General features: G+C 38.3%; 1 protein-coding gene across 2 annotated transcripts in view; it reads left to right on the top strand.

Moving 5' to 3' along the window:
- The first annotated feature begins 6,814 nt into the window (after positions 1–6,814).
- LOC128738238 (uncharacterized) overlaps positions 6,815–18,169 on the top strand; it is a 55,766-nt gene continuing 44,411 nt past the window's right edge. For both annotated transcript variants that reach the window (XM_053833230.1, XM_053833229.1), the window contains exon 1: positions 6,815–7,918. The gene's annotated coding sequence lies outside the window, so the exon portion shown is untranslated. The remainder of the gene's footprint in view (positions 7,919–18,169) is intronic.

Below are 18,169 nucleotides of genomic sequence, written 5' to 3'. Positions count from 1 at the left end.
AAAACTTTGCAGAACACATCAATGTGTTATATTGAAACTGAAGAAAAATAATTTTTTTATTTCACTTTTAGGGGGATTAATCAAAATTTAAATTGCACCAGACGATAAAACTTTCAATTTTAAGAAATTCTTCCGAAGGTTCCATAAACTTAAAAGCAAATTTTCCCAGTCAAAATTCTAATGCGCATGTCTTTTTGGTTTTGGGCCATTGTGCGCGCGAGTAACCGAATTACAAAAGTCGGCGCGAGTGTTGGAGGGTTAATATCTTTTGATCGGCAAAACCAATTCTACTGAAATTTTGCAGATATATTTGCAGCATTAAAATCTCTAATCTGATGTCAAAATAATTCAAACTAGATAAATCATCTTAGATGAAATGGTTATAAATTATTATAAATTTTAATGTGTTGTATTCAATTGCTCGTAACTTTCAAATTAAACGTCCAATCAAAAAACAAATCAATAGTGATCTATTAGGCTATGTTACCTTTCAAATGAGACTAATAGCGCCTAAGTTGGTTTAGCCATCTCTAAGAAACAGACGATAATTATTACCTTGTCAAAACAGGTTTTTTAGGATAACTTTTAAACTACTTGTTTGTTTTCAATAAAATTTACCCAAAAAATTTAGCGTTAACAAGAGCTTTCATTCGATACCAAGATCGTTGAAATCGGTCACTTGGTTCCGGAGAAAATCGTGTCACGTAATGTTCACGTTTTTACTTATAACTTTTAAACGAAATGTCGGACCTCGAACTAATTCAATAGTGATATACTAGCCAATAATACCTTTCAAACAAAAGTAATGGCGAACAAATCGGTTCAGCCATCTCCGAGAAACAGGCGATAGAAAAGTTGCGCCCCGCACATACATACACACATACACACACACACACACACACACACACACACACACACACACACACACACACACACACACACACACACACACACACACACACAGACATTGCTCAGTTCGTCGAACCCTGTTGATTGGTATATGTGGCTCGGCCCTCCGGGCCTCGGATCAATTTCGTGTTTTTCGACCAATTCCTAAACCTTTGTTATAGTATAACAAAGGTAAAACGGAATACAAATGGACAATAAGAAAAGAAGAAAATACGGGATCGAATACTGGAGCAAAATACTGGAGAAACGAGAACGTAAAAAGCACGACAAAACGACAAAGAGAGGAGGAAAAGCCGTGCATAATAAGAAGCAGAACGGAACAAACGCAAACGAAAACGTAGCAAAGTAGTTAAAAAGGGGAAAACGAAAACCGGGATCGAAAAAAAGAAAAGTCGGCACAAGAAAATCGGGACTGAAAAGAGCGAAAAACGTGACAGGAAAAGAAGATAAACGGAACAGCTAAAGATTCCTGTTGCAGATTCCAATGGCTTGAAAAAAGGAAAAACGAGAAACAAAATAAAATGGGAAAACGAGAGAAATAGAGAAAAGACGGGACAAAAAAAGAAAAATAACTTGGGAAACGGGAAAGAAAAAGAGTGACTGAAGTTTTCGGAGCATCTTAGTAGAATACGAAACCTGAAATTAAACTTGAAAATTTTTAAGTTCGAAAACAGACACAGATGAAGCCTGCAAGTCGTAGGTTAAATATGTATCGGTCGCGAATAAATATTAATAGTAGAATTTAATTTGAAAAAAGTTTTCTTCTTCTTTTCTTTAATTTCAAGAGAAAGAGGAAATACGAGACAAGAAAGGAAAAACGGAACATTAAACAAGTGAAACCAAAAGGGAAAAAAAGAAGAGAGAGAGAGAGAGAGAGAGAGAGAGAGAGAGAGAGAGAGAGAGAGAGAGAGAGAGAGAGAACCAATAGAGGAAACGAGGAAAACGGAATAAAGTGGTCAAAAGGGATATAAAAGGAGATTAATAGGACAAGTAACGGGAAAATGGAGCAGAAAAAACAGAAAAGAAAAAAAATGAAACTTTGTGTGTGTAAAGAGTTCATGTAAATAAGCAACTTTGCATACTAGGTTTTTCCAGAATTGGTCTAGACTAAGTTTTGGAAAGGGCTTAGTTTTTAAAATGCTTTTTTTCAGTGCTGATTTTTATTTTTTTTTTCAATAAAAATTCAGAAAATTTTCTAAATGTTATTCATAGATCATTTTTTGTAGGTGCTGTAATTTTCGAAAATACTGAAATACCTTTTCTGCCGGAAAGGACTTAAAAACGTTTTTGTTAGTAAAACTTTTTTCCCTTAAATATGCCCATTTTGCGAGTACGGAAGAATTGTAGGTCATATTATTATCTATTTTCAAGAAAAAAATTCAATTTCTGAGACGGCCTTTTTTGGAAAATCGAGTTTTAGTTTTTAAAATGCTTATTTTTCAGTGTAGAAAAAATTATTTTTATCTATTTTTCAGTATTTTTTATGGAAATTCAGAAGGTTTTCGTCACCTATAGATCATTTTTTTGTAAGTCCTAACCAGCTTTCCACGAGCGATAATGGCGGATATTGGCACAAGTGACGGAGCAGCTATGGAAACATCCATGATAGTTTGTTGTTCGAGTGTAAAAATGTAAACATTGTTTAGTTTTGCAGATTAACTGACGAGGATTATAATAATTATTCAACGGATTCAAACTTTTGTGGTTTGTGGCCATAATTTCCTGAAAGTATCGGCTCAAAATACTTTTGACAATCGTGTGAATTAAACGCTCGAATGCACTCAGAGGCAAACATTAATTTCATATTGGTCGAGCCGTGGCTAAGTTTGCTCTTGAACAACGTCGCGGCTCGATAAGAAATTTTCCACTGCGTATTTGGACGTTCTGGCCGAAGTTTGCTACGAAGTTCGTAGCCACAATCCATAAAACTTCGCTTAATTATGTTTTTCTTTAGCTGATCTGCGAAAACTAAACAATGTTTACATTTTCACACTTAAACATTTGAGATTGCTGACAGCTACCGTACGCACACTATGCCGCGTATACGTACACGCGATTTGTTGCTGCTGCTGCTGTTGGTTTTTCCATGACGTTTTTCAAACTAGGGGAAAACAAACCACCAACACAATTGCAGATTAGCAAGCTCTATAAACAATCCTGATGTTCCCATAGTAACTCCTTCAAGACGAACTTGACGCACCTGCAACGAATGTCAAAAGATTGTGCTCACTTGTGCCCAATATCCGCCATTATCGCTCGTGGAAAGCTGGATAGTTGTCGAGTTACATTTTGTATAATAAAAAAGAGAAACAAAAGTAAGCCCTTTCCAAAAGTTAGTCTAGACCAATTCTGGAAAAACTAAGTATGCAGGGTTGTTTATTTACATGAACTCTTTACACACAAAAAGTTTCATTCAAATCTGAGAGGATGCTGCCAACCCCATCGACGAGTTGGCGTGAAATCCGTCAAATGTGACAGAAAGAGAAAAGAAGGAATAACGAAACAGACGTAGGCGAAAAACGAGAAGGAAAGGACATTAAGGGGTTAAGGAAAAGAAGGGAAATGTGTTAGAAAAAGACAAAAAACGGGACAGGAAAAGATTAAGAAGGAACACAACGTATGAGACAGTCAAACGAACAATGTCAGTTCAAATTTCAAGTAAAATTTCGTGTCCATGTCCAATTTCAATTCTAATTTGATTGCTTAATTTTAAGTTTTTATAACGGCAATTTTTACAATTTTCGGAGGCAACGGTAGAAGAAAGTAATGAAACAAAGAGTCGTTATGGTCTAACCGATTGAAACCAGGCGTGAAGGGGAAAGAGCGGAAGATGCGGAGATAAGGAAGGGCCATATGAAGCAACGCTTAAGAAGTTGTTTACCGCAATCTTTTATCCAAGCTGGGGGATTCCATGGATTCAAACTGTAATCGGAGCATTACGACCGAATTCGAACCTACTCCTCCTCCCAGGACACGTTGCTCGCCGGTGGTAATGATTCTTTGAACCACAGAGCTGCTGGACAAAAGAGACTCCACAACTGCCTTATTAAACGTGCGACGTATTGCAGACTCTACCAACACTTGGCAGGTTGAGTTATTTTTAGGCACAAATTATGCCTCTTCCTCCGTCTACTGTAGAAACCATCGACCGAGAAGTTTAATCTAACTTGTTTTTACTGTCAGCGTGTTAGCCGCGATTCCCAGCGTCCAATTTAAACTCTGGTTGGAAGTCCAATTTGAATTCCAATTTAAAGTCTAACTTCAAATGTAATTCCAATTGTAATCCCAAGTCCGATCTTCTATCTATATAAATATAAAAGTAAACGTGTGTATGTTTGAAGGTTCTGCCATAACGTCTAAACGCCCAGGTCGTTCTCCATCAAACTTGACACGCATGTTCCTCAATATAATAGAATGCTAACTACGGCGGTGGTCCTTAATAAGAGGAGGGGACGTTCAAATTAGTCAAAGGGGTTTGCAGTTGCGACCAGTATAGTTGATCTATTGTAATATTATCCGGGTGTTTGCTGTATGACCTGCACTGCATTTCTTTTTGCTATAATCGCTATTGAGTGAGCGATATGCTTATGAAATTTTATGCGTGCTTGTGTGTATTGGGGTTTACCCTTGCTTCAAAGCTTGATCTACTTTACTCACTTATTCCTCGCTGCCAGCACTATCCCATATTATAGCCGTCCCTGGCGGAGACTCCTTCGTTCCTCTTACCAGTACACTTAACTAGAGGAGAGACTTTTGCACTGTAAAGAGGCGTAAATATTCAGTGGGTAAATATATAGAATTCAGCATGAAGGAAGGGTAAATGAGGGGCCCTGAAAATAAACCCATGCTAAAGTCACCTGACATCGAATGGCTTGATTCTACTAAGATTCGAACCCACGACCACTCGCTTGTCAAAGCAGACTCGGTGTACTTGCGGCTACGGAGCCCCCCAAACAGATGCATAATCAGCTACTTGACAGTAGAGGGAGCTGACTGGGAGGGAGCCAACAGGAGGAAAGGGGAACGGCAGTATGAATGTATGCTCCGCTATAACTCAGGAACGCTTGGTCAGTTCTTCATCAAACTTGGCACACATGTTCCTTTACATAAAGATTCAGCGCAGTGGTCGCTTATAAGGGGGGTTTTAATGGGTAAAGTATTCTTTGCATTTGGACCGATAGCAGTTGCCTAAGTGGCTGGATGATAAGAGAGCTGCAGGGTGGCAGTTGGATGGAGGTTCAAAAACCGAAAAAAGACATATTTATAAGTGACTGCAGCACAACAGGTGGGAGAGGGGCTGACAAACAGTATAGGCACACTCTGATGAAGAAAAAGGGTTTTGTTTCTTGCATTCTGAGAATGTTCGTTACAATAACAGATGCACAAGTGGCTGGCAAACAAAGAGGCCCCTATTAAGATCTGGCATTCAGCTACTTTACATCTAATTTACGTCAAACTTCAAGTCCAATTTTAAATTAACACTTAAAATTCTGTTTTAAGCTCGAATTTACGTCTAATTCCAAGAAAACCTTCCAGTTCAAATTACACTAAATCAAAGTCCGATTTCACGACCAATCCGCAGTTTTCGGCGTTTTCTAAGGAGTAATAAGTAACAGATTGACCATCCTACAGTTACCGGATTTTCCAGATTAAAACATATGGCTGGGCCCGTTAGCGGTCGTTTGTACCACGGCAGGTGGCAAATGCCGAGGAAAATGTAAGGAGAATTTTCGCCTGCTAATTTGAAACATATCAATTTTTACTATTTATTATTCCAAATACATTCGAATTTTAGAGCGAGTGATACAAAATATCTTTTTAATCCGCCATGAATCCGAACCAGATAGCTCGACCAGGTCGAAAGTAATTTGCGACTTCTAAAACAACTAGGAAATTGGTGATGGGTGGCCCAAGATCGAGTTGAATGGAGATGACTACTTGCAACAATACAAGCCCCCGGTTCTAGGCTGCTGACGACGACAATCATTTTCAACTTTTAAGATTTTTATTTTACCCTTTTAACTTCCCGTACAACGTAGTCAAAAAGCAAAAACGGGTTTTCTACAACTAATTGTTGACTAATAAAAAGCTAGTATTTTATTTCGCAAACATAGTGCGCCCCGAGGAATATTTCATCGATATACGGCCGTCACAAGCCTAAAGAATATGGCAGAAAGTAAAAACGAAACCTTCTACTGACTGAGAGGACAACGTTGAGAGACTTCAATGACCTCAGCGACGAGCTCGACCATGCAGAGTCAAGGATATGCGCTTAACATTTTCAAGTAATAAAAAACCTGTTGATCTCCGGTCATTTTTCCGGTTGAAATATAGTTGGTAAAAGCATTTTTTTACAAATTACATGATGTGGAAGCAAATCATGTCTCATAGATACTAATTTGTTTTTAGAAATTTCATTTCACAACAAGAATAAAAATCGTAAAAAAGATAATCTTTCCCCTAAGAAATTGTTCACTCATATCACGTGCTGACCACGGCCACCAGGGACCCTTAATCAACTCGGCAGCGCAGTGGCAGTGCAAGCGCAGCGGCGATATGATGTCTCCACTGCTGGACGCGCCTGTCTCCGACGATGATGTTGCGTTGCCGATGCAGACGAAAAAGCAGAAACAACCATTTACAGAAGAAGAAAGCATATCCACCATCCATCCATCCATCCATCCATCCACCAGCTTGGCCGGGTTGCTTTCGGTCGAATCGAGAGTCTGCTGCTGGCTGAGCTGCATCACACCATCCGCTGCGCTGCCGTCCGTCACCGTCCGTCCGTGATCGTCTCCCTCGCGGCGGATTGGCTTGGCATTTGCCGTGTGCCTTGCCGTGGCGGCTTTGGCTTTTCCTCCTTCGCTTGGCTCCGGCTGAGTCAGTTTACTTTTGCCACTCGGAGAAATCGGTTCTGTCTGGACGGTTTGCTGCCGGTGCCCGCGCCGCGATACGGTCTTTTTTTTTCGTTTTCTTTATTGTTATTTTGCATTTCTCCTTTGGAGCTCGATCGCGGAACCACGGCCATTAATGGTGCCCGCGCCCGGTTTCGGTGTGTGTGAGTGATCGGTTCAAGGTGTGTGCGTTGCTTATCGCATCCCCGCATTCGCTGAGCCGTATACTACTGACATGAGAAGTTGGCTTTCGCGAAACGTACCGCAAGCATTTCTCCTTCGATCATGTGCACCTGAATGCTGTACACGAAGGAACAATAAATTCCTGTGATCTGTGCAACGACAGCAGAAGAAGAAAAAAGTAAAACACACACTCACGCTCGTACATCACCGTCGCCGTCAGCATCAAGGAAAAGAAAATATTTTCACCTGGCAAAGAGAAAGATGAGTGACGAAACTAAATCGCCGCCATATGCGCTACCTGACGATGATAGCCAGGCATATATGGCATCCGTGCAGAAATCCTAAATGTGTGAAAATGTGATGGTTCCTAAAGAAAAGAAGTGATCAAAGTCGCGAAAGTTAGAAAAAATAATCTAAAGTTAAGTAAAGAATCCCCTGGAGCTCGTTAGCTTGTGATCAGTGTGAGAGTGAGAGGAATTCAAACGAAAGGAAAATATCGCAACATAAAAAAGTCACCCAGCCAAGAGGTCGAGTCGGGTTCCAGGCAGCAGCGGTCTTATGCAAATGGGAAGCTGCTTGTGGTGATGCTGGCTGGCTGGCTGGCCGTACAGTTTCGATAAGTGTAGTGGGTGAGTGATCGAAAGTGAAAGAAACAGCAGAAAGGAGAAAAAGGGAAGTTTAGCACGCGAGAACGTTCGAGGTAGGTGGGACGACCGACGGGGCGATCGGTGGTGATCTTACGAGGTAAAAGTGAAACTATCCAAAGCGAAGGAATTCGATCGGGTTCGAAGAATTGTGTGTGATTGCTCACGCCGGACAACGAAAAAAGACACAGACAACAATCACAGCAGCAACAACGGCAGTCGATTGTACGGCATTCCCCGGAGCTTTGACTTTTCCACCAGGGCATCGGTACCATTCAGAAAGAACAGGTATGTGCGTTGCATTCCTGAAGCCGGGGAATGAAACTCAATAAAAAAATATATTATCATTTATAGGTCAGTTAGCGACTTCAAGTGCGCAGCCCAATCGTTGTGTTTGTGCACCTTGTCGTGTGTACGTGCGTACGTACGTCTGTCGAAACACAGGTGTAAGTGTGATAATCAATGTGAAAACGAGCTCTTTTTTATCGTCTTCACAACCCGTCCGTCAGTTCATTGGTTTCGTCAGGTTTATCATTTGGGACCTGCTACGGGCTGGCTCTGCGTCCGCTGTGTACGGTGGTGGATGCATAAGTGGTTTGGCTGAGCCAAGACTCAAAGTAATGGTAATAATTTAATGCTTAGGGAATGGCTTTACCGTATTTGTTTGAAATTTTGCACTTTATGAGTGTGCATTTACCGCCATGATTACGCCATGAAGCTTCAACGTTTCAAAAGTAATTTTGTATTTTAAATACCATTAGATATCTACCCAACTCAGTTATTTTATTTCTGGCTTATATGATGGTTTTACGAAAGCTTTCGCGGATTAATCATAACTTTCGACAAATAAATTTTTCTTATGGAGTTTAGCCCAATGTATCCATATAAAACAGTATTTTACAGTACAGTATAAAAATAAATCGTTTGTGATAATAAAACAATCGTTTGACTTATTGGGTTCAGGATGGGTTCACGATGGGTTCCAATTTTGTTGATTTGCAAAACTTTTTTGTGCCCATCATAAGATAATTTAAGATAAATTTGAACGTAGAGAATGACTACAAAACCATGCCACATTCATCCTCTTTTCCAAACATGCCATGTGCCATGGTTTTGTGAAATACTTTACGCACTTTTCAGAAAATAAAAAAGCAAATATTGAAAAGTAAACAAAATAGGTTCTGCTGGAAACTATAAGCTTGTCACTATTGGAAAGCTTTTTTACGTCTTTACCATCAAAGTTTGCTTCGATTTTAATTCTTTACGTACACCGATAAAAATAGACACGACATTACCAAAAGAGCTGATACATAAATTTCAATGTGCAAATATTGATAACTCTGTTTCATAAGCCAATCATTCGGGTATCAAAAGATTTTCCCTTCGATTTAATGTGAAATGAAATATTTTCTAGCAAACTTGCAGTCAACATAGGGTATGTTGCTGCTTCGTCGTAATTGTCTATTCCTGCCTATTAAAAATATCAGCGATTTTTATGACACACAATGCAAAATTAGTTATTCCCTAATATATTAGTTTGTTGCCTCTCATACGCGATCAATCAAAGTGAGCTGAGATCTATTTAAATGCTTTTTTTTTTTCATTGAAGAATTCCTAACAGCCAAATTTCCAACGTTTTTATGTGCGACGAAAAAGAAAATGTCGGCTAATCGTTTCAATTTCCGTCATCCATCAAATGAAAATAACTCACGCAACGCATTGTTGTTATTCTGCAGCCGGGAAAACTTGCATAACCTACAGAAATTTTGCAGAATGACATTTGTCAAGCTGTCCTACACAAATACATGAGCACTAGCTTGGTAAACATTATTGTTATTTTTAGTTCGGACGATGAAAAATTTTGATGGACGGATTTTGAAACGGTACGACGAATTTAAGATATAAAGTCAGTTGCATCAGTGTCTCCAATAAACAAACAAACAAAACAGTTGCGTAATTTCAATCAAATGCTGTACTCATCACTTTTTAGTGAATTCAAAGGGCACGGATCGGAAGGTAAATGTGTTTGAGTCAAATAAGCAGCGGAGCTTTTGGAGTATTCATTAAATTCACCTAAGAAATGATGAAAATTCTTACTACGACGGGATTCAGAAATAATCCCTAGTAGTTGACATGGTTGCATTGCATCAACGTGTTTTACCATTAGATCATAACCTGGTGCCATCAATATGGAATTGAGGCGTAAGTTTCTATAAATATTTCACTGGTTTTACACATTTCATCAAAGGGTATTTCTTATTTACGTGGTTTTCATGAGTGAGAAGTTAATGTGAATATCAGATCATCTAAAAGTGTTGAGTTATCATTCGTCTTGTCAGCCAGCGATAGCGGTCAGGTCAATAGTTCAACATGTCCGATTGATAACCTTTGCTAATTGCACGAAAAAAAATAACAATGAAAAGTGTGCAATCGGTCATAAAAGTGCTCTTAGAGATTGAATCGATTCAGTGTCTTTAGAGCACTTATTGCTTGGAATATAACAAAAACGTGCGCCGAAAATGCCAAAACGACTCAATCTAAAATACCTAGCACTTTTATGAGAGTTTACGCACTGTAACGGTAACATTTTCTTGCAGTTCGCAATGCAATTCTAAGCAAAACTGGTATCCAAATTTGAAATTTTCTCTATGGAAGTGTTCGTTTGTGGTTATGGGAATATTGTATCCACCTTTTCGCGCGGTTTTTGGCGGCTAGTGGGTACAATTTTTCGAAAATATTTAAATCCTTTGGCAACTTTGCTAACGTACACTTGACAGTATTACAACAACAATTAAGAGGGAAGATGTGAACTTGATGTGAGCAGAGTTGCCAAAAGCATGCTAATTTTTCCAAAAGTTCTACCCATTAGCCGCCATTAGGCACGCGAAGAAGTGTATGAGGTGCCTCCGGGCCAATACGCTCCGCTTCGGTTTTTCCAAACTAGCGTAAATTAAAATGCAAAACTAACGAGAAACCTTAGTATTTGACGGATCCGGCCTATTATGGAAATATGACAGTTGTCTCATGCTTTAAAACCAAACCAGATCTGGTTAAGATCTGCAAGAGTGGACGGTGCAAGATCGCCTACCAGGGGAAAACCGCTCATCTTGGTAGTGCCTTGTTTAAATTTTTGTATCAGACAAATTACGTAATCAGCCGACCGCGAAATCTGTCGATAAAGAAGGGTCAAGTCGTAGAAAGGCGTTTGAGCCCAAGGCTTTACGCAGTATTCCACAGTACCGTAAATGCACCTAATTCTGCGCACCGCGCATACAATTTGAGCAAAGCCAAAATATCTGGTCCAGTGGTTCAAGTTGACAACTTACTTTTCAGCTAATTTTGTTAAAGCTCTACGTTAGATGTACCAGTAATGGTGGAAATTCGAAACTTTTCGTAATTTGGGATCCCGTCGTGAGATTTTTCTCAGTATCAATACTGAGTATTGATAGGTATTGATATTGAAGAAGATCTCACGTCGGGATCCCAAAATAACGAAATGTATCGAATTTCCACCATTACTGCAGGTACACCTACGGACTGCAGCTATTTTGGACGACAACGATCATTGTTCAATTTTGAGATACGCATTTTGAGACGGAGGATAAATAATTGAGCAGGAACAGAACATTTTCGGAGAAAACTACCATACACAGCTCGCTTCACAGTTCACAGTATGAATAGTACTTGCATATCAATCTGCACTCGCAGCGATGCTATGTTTGGTGGTGGCTTCAGGAAACAGTCATCTTGTCAGTCCGTTCTCCGTTTTTTTTTCTTTCCTCCGCTTACCAACATACTGCCTTAGTTTCAGAAAAGCATCTCTAAAAAATAAAATTAATTCAACTAACCTACCACCTGTAAGATTTTGTAACTCAAAGCTCTAGACATTGCATTCTATAGGTTCTATTACAGTTTGGGTCAGAAATTTCTAATCTAATCTAATCTCACACTAACGCAGCCAATTCTGGAAGGCATCCTGGAAAATGACGATTACTTGAATCAATCATTTTTCTTGTCAACGGCCAGGCCAACTGCGCAGCATGTACCGCAGAGAGAATTCCAAAGAATCAAGTGGAACTAGAAAAAATACCTAATTCCATCAAACTCCTTGAAATCAAGGGAAGGAAGAAAGCGTGGACCTCCCGTACCAAACGCTTCCCATATACATAGATAATGATTTATTTACAGTCGTTGGGAGTATCTTTGCTAATAAGGGTTAAGTGATATTCCGGACCCTCAGGGATGAACTAATGGCATTTAGACCAGAAGCCAGGCTGCAATTGGCCAAGGATATAGCGCCTTATTTCGCTCTCTGAAAATAGATTAGTTTACCAAAAAATTAGTATAAATCATATAATACTTGAAATTGAAGTCGTGTGGTTTAATGGTTGCCTAAAACTACATTTGTAAGGTTAGGAACTGAAAACCGCACGACCCCGCACCTCCTAGCTTGGCTACTCAATTATACAAATTGAAGTATTTCCAGGTATGGCCACGTGGAGGCGCTAGGTAGGGGCTTGGGATGGTTAGAGCTATGTTGGGCGCTTCTTCCTAGTTGCCTTCCCCATTTCATACCCATTACAGTTTGGGTCAGAAATTTGACTAAATACTGAAATTTGTCCACAATTAAAATGCACCACTAAAATTTCACTTTTTCACCGACGATTTTTTAATAATTTTTTTCGATTCTTTCACTCGTCGAACCACTCGCTTGAGTTAACTCTTTCCCTTTTGTCATGAATGGCAACCAGAGGGGTGGTGTGGGTGTCAAACTATCATACATTGTCCATATCCCACTCATTGGTTTTGGTATCTACTTACTGTTTGATTTATCTCAAAACAAATAAAACTAATCAGAAAGCAGTTAAACACTGCCCATTAGCTATAATTTTACTATTACTAGCTGTTATTTTCGATATATAGGCTACTTCAGAATTGTCGCCATCCATGGATGTCTAGTACGCCAAATTTTGACAATTTCACACCCCTGATGGTAACCGGCTTGCAGATTATCGACATCGATTCACTGTATCCTGCACCGAAAAGCTTTTACTGGTAGCTGTCACTGCAGTCTGGCCCCGCAAGCCATCCGTGCCGCCAGCTTGCCTTCCGTGTTAATTAAATTTGACCTTAAATCTCTACATACATTTTCACTATTAAGCACATAAAAGATTATTATAAGTAGATCACTATAAAATTACTGGACATTTTATCAATCCAACGATATATTAATAGTTATGTTTCGTTCAGTAGTTATAAGCATTCGAAATCTTTCATTCAAACGTTACACTTTTATTTTCGTTTTCACAAAGTGCTACCCAGTATAGTAAAAAAAAAAGACGTAGTCCTACGTCAAATGAAGCGGTACACGACTTCTTAAGCATCACTCTAATGGCTGCTTTTCTTTAACTCATTTTTCGCTCTTTCCCCTTCTCGCCTGGTCCCATTCTGTTTGGATCCTAGTAACATCTTTGTTTCACTACTTTTTTCTTCCCCTTCATTAATAAAATTGTACAAAAAAAACTACCGTTATAAAAAAACATAAATAATTATAATTATTATTTATTTGTAGTACAGTAAACATAGACGAGCGAAAATGAATCTTTTGGATCCAAACGAACTGTTAAAACATGTATCCAAACAAGCTCTATACAGTTCTTGAGAATTTTGAAGTGTTGCTGAAATTTTATTGTAGTTTATTCCGTTGCTAGTTCTGCGGGAAGACACATCCGCTTATCTATTTTTACTCTACTATCTACAGTGGAGGCGGGTCACAATGAGCTATGAGAAGTTTAGCCGCCCTGTTAGCTTCAAGATACGATGCTGGTTTAACAAGGGTTTTGTCTAAAGTACAAATTTAGTAAACAAAACGCTTAAAGTGCAACCAAACGTTCGTCGACCTAGTAGTCCATGCGTGTGTAGACAAACGTCAAAACGTTGGTAAAAAGCGCAGTGTTGTTTTAACTCTGATTCGGTCCCAAGATCAAGATGCCGCAAAACTACGCAAGAAAAATCAACTGTCGGTCTTGCAAATCGAATGTGCATCCGAATCCGCGATATCTTAGTATCGACTGCTTCAGCGAAAATGAACCTGCCGACCGCCGGAACCGAAATCCTGATTAACCGATGTCCGACGCTATTTTAAGTCATGCCGATTTGGATCTAAATAAAATTTTCGGCGCATTTTAACCAGGTTTCATTTATCTGTTCGAAAAAAATCGTGTTTAGAGCAATTGTAGAGTTAATTATTATCTACAATATTGTTGAAGAAGGTAAAGTTTTATCTTTGGTCTTTATGGCGCTATAGAGCTGCAATATCGCAGCTACATAGCTGCAACAAAGAGTGTTCTTTTTGTCGTGGACGTGGTTCGTTTAGTATCTCGAATAGTAAACGAATCAAAAAATAAATTTTCGAAAGCTTTATAAAAGTTCACGATTTAAACGTATTTTATTGATTGTCATGCTTCAGGACGAGCCTATTAAGTAAAAAATAATTCTACTTTTGGCCTTATTGTCTAGTTTCTTGAAATGCATTCTGCATTATTAACGGATAATACTAGATTCTGCTTAACGTGGAAATATATGCTTTTTTATGTCTTCGTGGAAAAAAATTGTCTCCACCGCACATAACGGGTGACAACTAAAATTTTGCAATTTTTTTCTCAAGCTACCAAAAAATTACAAAGATACATGAAGATCTGATTTACTGAAATTGAAGATACATTATCCATTGTTGAAAAAAAATTAGTGTACATTTAAAAATGGTCCGTAATCGGCTTTTCTGCAAAGCTTTCGTTTGACGTCGAAACAGGAGCGTTGTACAGCCGTCATGTCATCTTTGCGAATGTATCTCTTGATTCTACCAATCAACAGTTTGCAATTCGTGGCTCTCCAGTTATTTTTATCCACCAAGGAACTCAAAATCCCGAAGAAATCTTCAATTGGGCGCACTGAGACAGATTTTTCGTGTCGTGGTTTTTGGGTAAAAATGGGATCGAATGAGTATTCAGGAACGATTGTGTTTTTTTGGCGTAATGCGATGATGCTCTATCCGGCCAAAACACGTATTGTCCATCTGCATGATGGTTTTGTAGAAACGGGATCAAAATTTTCTTCAAATATTCGTCTGGTGCATCTTAATTGATACCCAAACCAGAGGGCTTGTTGTTGAAGAAACGAGAAAGAGAACGATGTCCTTCTGCGTTCATAATTTTGGCTGGTCTTCCACTACCTTGCTTGCGAATAATTGTTGGGCATCTTAGGATATGGTAAACAGTCGAAGCCGCAACATATTTGCTTTTTAAATGTTGTACCGTATACTTTTTGCCGAGATTTCTGTTGCAGTTCGTAGAAGTGTACAACGCGCTCCGAAATGCTTCTTGTTTCGACGCCATATTTAGCAAAACTGGGCAAGCATAAACAAAACAAAAAATATTAGCAAAAAGAGGAGAAAAAGAGCTAACACATACATATTCTCATTTCTCTCTGAGCTTGTTTGTTGTTGAGCATAAGGGCGGCGAAAAAATTCCAAAATTTTAGTTGCCACCCGTTAGGAGTATTTGAGCCGAAAAGTTGGTCAAAAGTATTGTTAATCATTTTTAGTAGAGTAAACAAGCGGTAATGAGTAAAACATAGTATCATTAGTTCTATGAAGCAATTTTTTATGGAATTATGTTTGTATCAACCTAGTAGTGTAGCACAACTTTTCTGATATTGCTTTTACTGATAGCAGAATGGAAACTTTTTAGAAATTGTGTGAATAAAGGGAGATATATATATATATATATATATATATATATATATATATATATATATATATATATGAGAGAGAGAGAGAGTGGTGAGATGGAGAGAGGTGAGAAATACAGGTGTGTATTAGAGAGAGAGGTGAGAAATAGAGGTGTGTAGAGAGAGAGAGGTGAGATTTTAAACACTTGCCTTCGTTTTCCTGCGCATGCTTCTCTCTCGGTCCATTATTGAACCTCTTCGATGGGTGACCCTCCGGAAATTATCACAGGAAAACCTAATCCAGATCCAGGATGTACTTATTCTTCTCACAAAACAGGCCTTTTGAATGATAACACGCTTATCGAATGACTTGCGTAATGAAGAGACTCAAAGCATGCGCAAATTTGATAGAAATTAAAGAAATTTGGCGAGTTTCTCTTTTAATACAAAAAATTTTTTGTTCAATTACTTTATAGAGCATTCCTCTGGTGTCTCACAACACAAGCACAATGACATAAAATTTATCTTTCAAATGCCTGAAATTTCATGATAGTATAATTTATCATAAGAAAACTGCTGCGAAATTGAATATTTCATCATTTAGTAAAAAGTTTTATTGCAAATTGCAAAAAGTTGCAAAAATTTCACTCACAACGCTCTTCCTGGGACTCTAAGCTATCAAATGGCTTCAAAGATTGTGATAAGAAAAGGTGAGAACATAAACAAATATCACTTTAAAGTAGCAACATATTTGTGCTAATTTGCTATAATAAATGCTGCTCGCTTGTCATCATTATATTCATTGAAATGTATAGTCTATATCAACAAATAATTGTAAAATCTTTGACTTTCAAAAGCCTTTTTACAGTTGGTCGATAGGATATATATAGCCTTAGAAATGCGAAAGGCAACATCCTTACCTACATGAGCGAAAATATATGGCCCATTTTTACTCGAAGTTTGACAGCTCTATGCAAGATTTAAACAAGACAAATGGTTTCAAAATTAACGTTACATTGTGTGATAGGTATCTGGGAAGACAGCGAGGTTTAATTGGCGGGGATTGAACGAGTTTCAACTTTCCTCATTTTGACCAGCTTTTTGGTCCAAATACTCCTCTGTGCACCGCCAGGTTCGCTAGTATCTGTGGAAGGTAGCATATGCATGTTTAGATTTTAACTAGCACTACTGTTCTGTGGTTAATTAGAAAGTCTTTGGTATTTAGAAAGTATGAAAAATACGGAATTCCTGTCGTCAGTAATGTTGTTCGTAACTTTCAGAAGAAAATTAATCCCAGTTTTTAAAACAAAGTTTGTTTTGTAAGTACCAAGGGACTCCAGCTAAAGTACTAAGCATTTTTAATTAAAAACCCGAAAATTTGAATGAGCTCACATTAAAAAGTTATCAAACATCATACACAGTCAAGAGGTTAATTGACCATGCAAATTTAAAACAAAAAGGAAAACGTTTGCTCATAGTTACAAGCGACTTCGACAATATAATTCATAAGCAACTTACCCCACTCTAACTGGCAAAATCGATCGTTTTAAGGGAAACTTTACTGGTATGCAACAAACGGATTTCTCATCTTCTACAAGCCGGACAATGAATTCGCGCTCGTTTGATACAGTAGCAAAACATAAACAAATCTCAATTCAAAACAATAGCAAATGGATAGGATGCACAGCTTGTGCGTACCATGAACTCCATTGGTAAAGTGAATGACACCTCGTTTATATCAAGCGAGTTCAGTTTTAATCTACATATTGGATACCGGTAAACGGGGTAACTTATCGGTCAAACTTTTTGAATTCTATAATCAGATGCTACAATATTTAACCATTGTACCTATATTACTGAAACTTATTGATAACCAACCTAGTAAGCGTCGCGTCATGTTAAAGTTTATTGTTTTGGTAATATTTGAGAAATCTTTGAATTTGGCGAATGCCAAATTCAGAATGTATTATTCTTGTCGAAATATGATTTCAAACGGGACCCGAAATTGTCATCGAGAGATGTGACAAAAATGGCAAAAGTTTCGAAACCCTATGCCCAGAAAACAAAGAAAAAACTGGTTTGAGAAATCTCAAGGCTCAAGTTGCAGCATGCACGCACGGTAGGGCGAAGCAAAATTTTGAGGTATAAACCGCTCAACAAGATCTGCAAGAATTTGTGATGAAATACGTCTACAACACCATTTTCGGACAAATTTCTCGTTCGATCATCAGAACGTCCCGGAAGACTGCCAAATAAAATAGTCGAAAGCAGTCTGCAGCTACGGACCAACAACCAAGAACTCGAGCAAACAGTGGTACAATAACAATGACGTCATTGTGGTCCTCATTGCGGACAGTTGAAGATCAAGGATTGATTTGCAACACAAAATATAAGTTAAGCAATTTTTCGTTCGTTGAACGTTACAATAAATCATGAGTTGCATGCGCGGTGTGACATGTTACGCCATCTTGTTGAAAACACAGCCACTCCATCGTAATGGCACCCAGTTGTAGTGCAGAAAAACGGTGATCATTTCACTGTAGCGTCGTCATCATGAACTGCTACGTTATGGCTGACGAGAACAGTTTTGTTGTATTACGGAGTATTAATTCACCAAATATGATGACATTTTCAGTATGTTATGGTATTTTGACATAAGGATTCTTTTTACTCCGATACGAAACGACCCGCAAATTGGTATTGAAATTAATTGTAATCAATTTTTTTTATTTTAATTAAATTTAAAAAAATTCAGAAGTCAGAAGGCAAAAGTTACGCATAATTTTTCGTTATATTTTATATTAGACTGCA

The sequence above is a fragment of the Sabethes cyaneus genome, chromosome 2 (genome assembly GCF_943734655.1).
Source record: "Sabethes cyaneus chromosome 2, idSabCyanKW18_F2, whole genome shotgun sequence".
Taxonomy (NCBI): Eukaryota; Metazoa; Arthropoda; class Insecta; order Diptera; family Culicidae; genus Sabethes; species Sabethes cyaneus.
The sequence above is the reverse complement of the archived record's forward strand: the minus strand, read 5'-3'. Positions and strand labels throughout refer to the sequence as shown.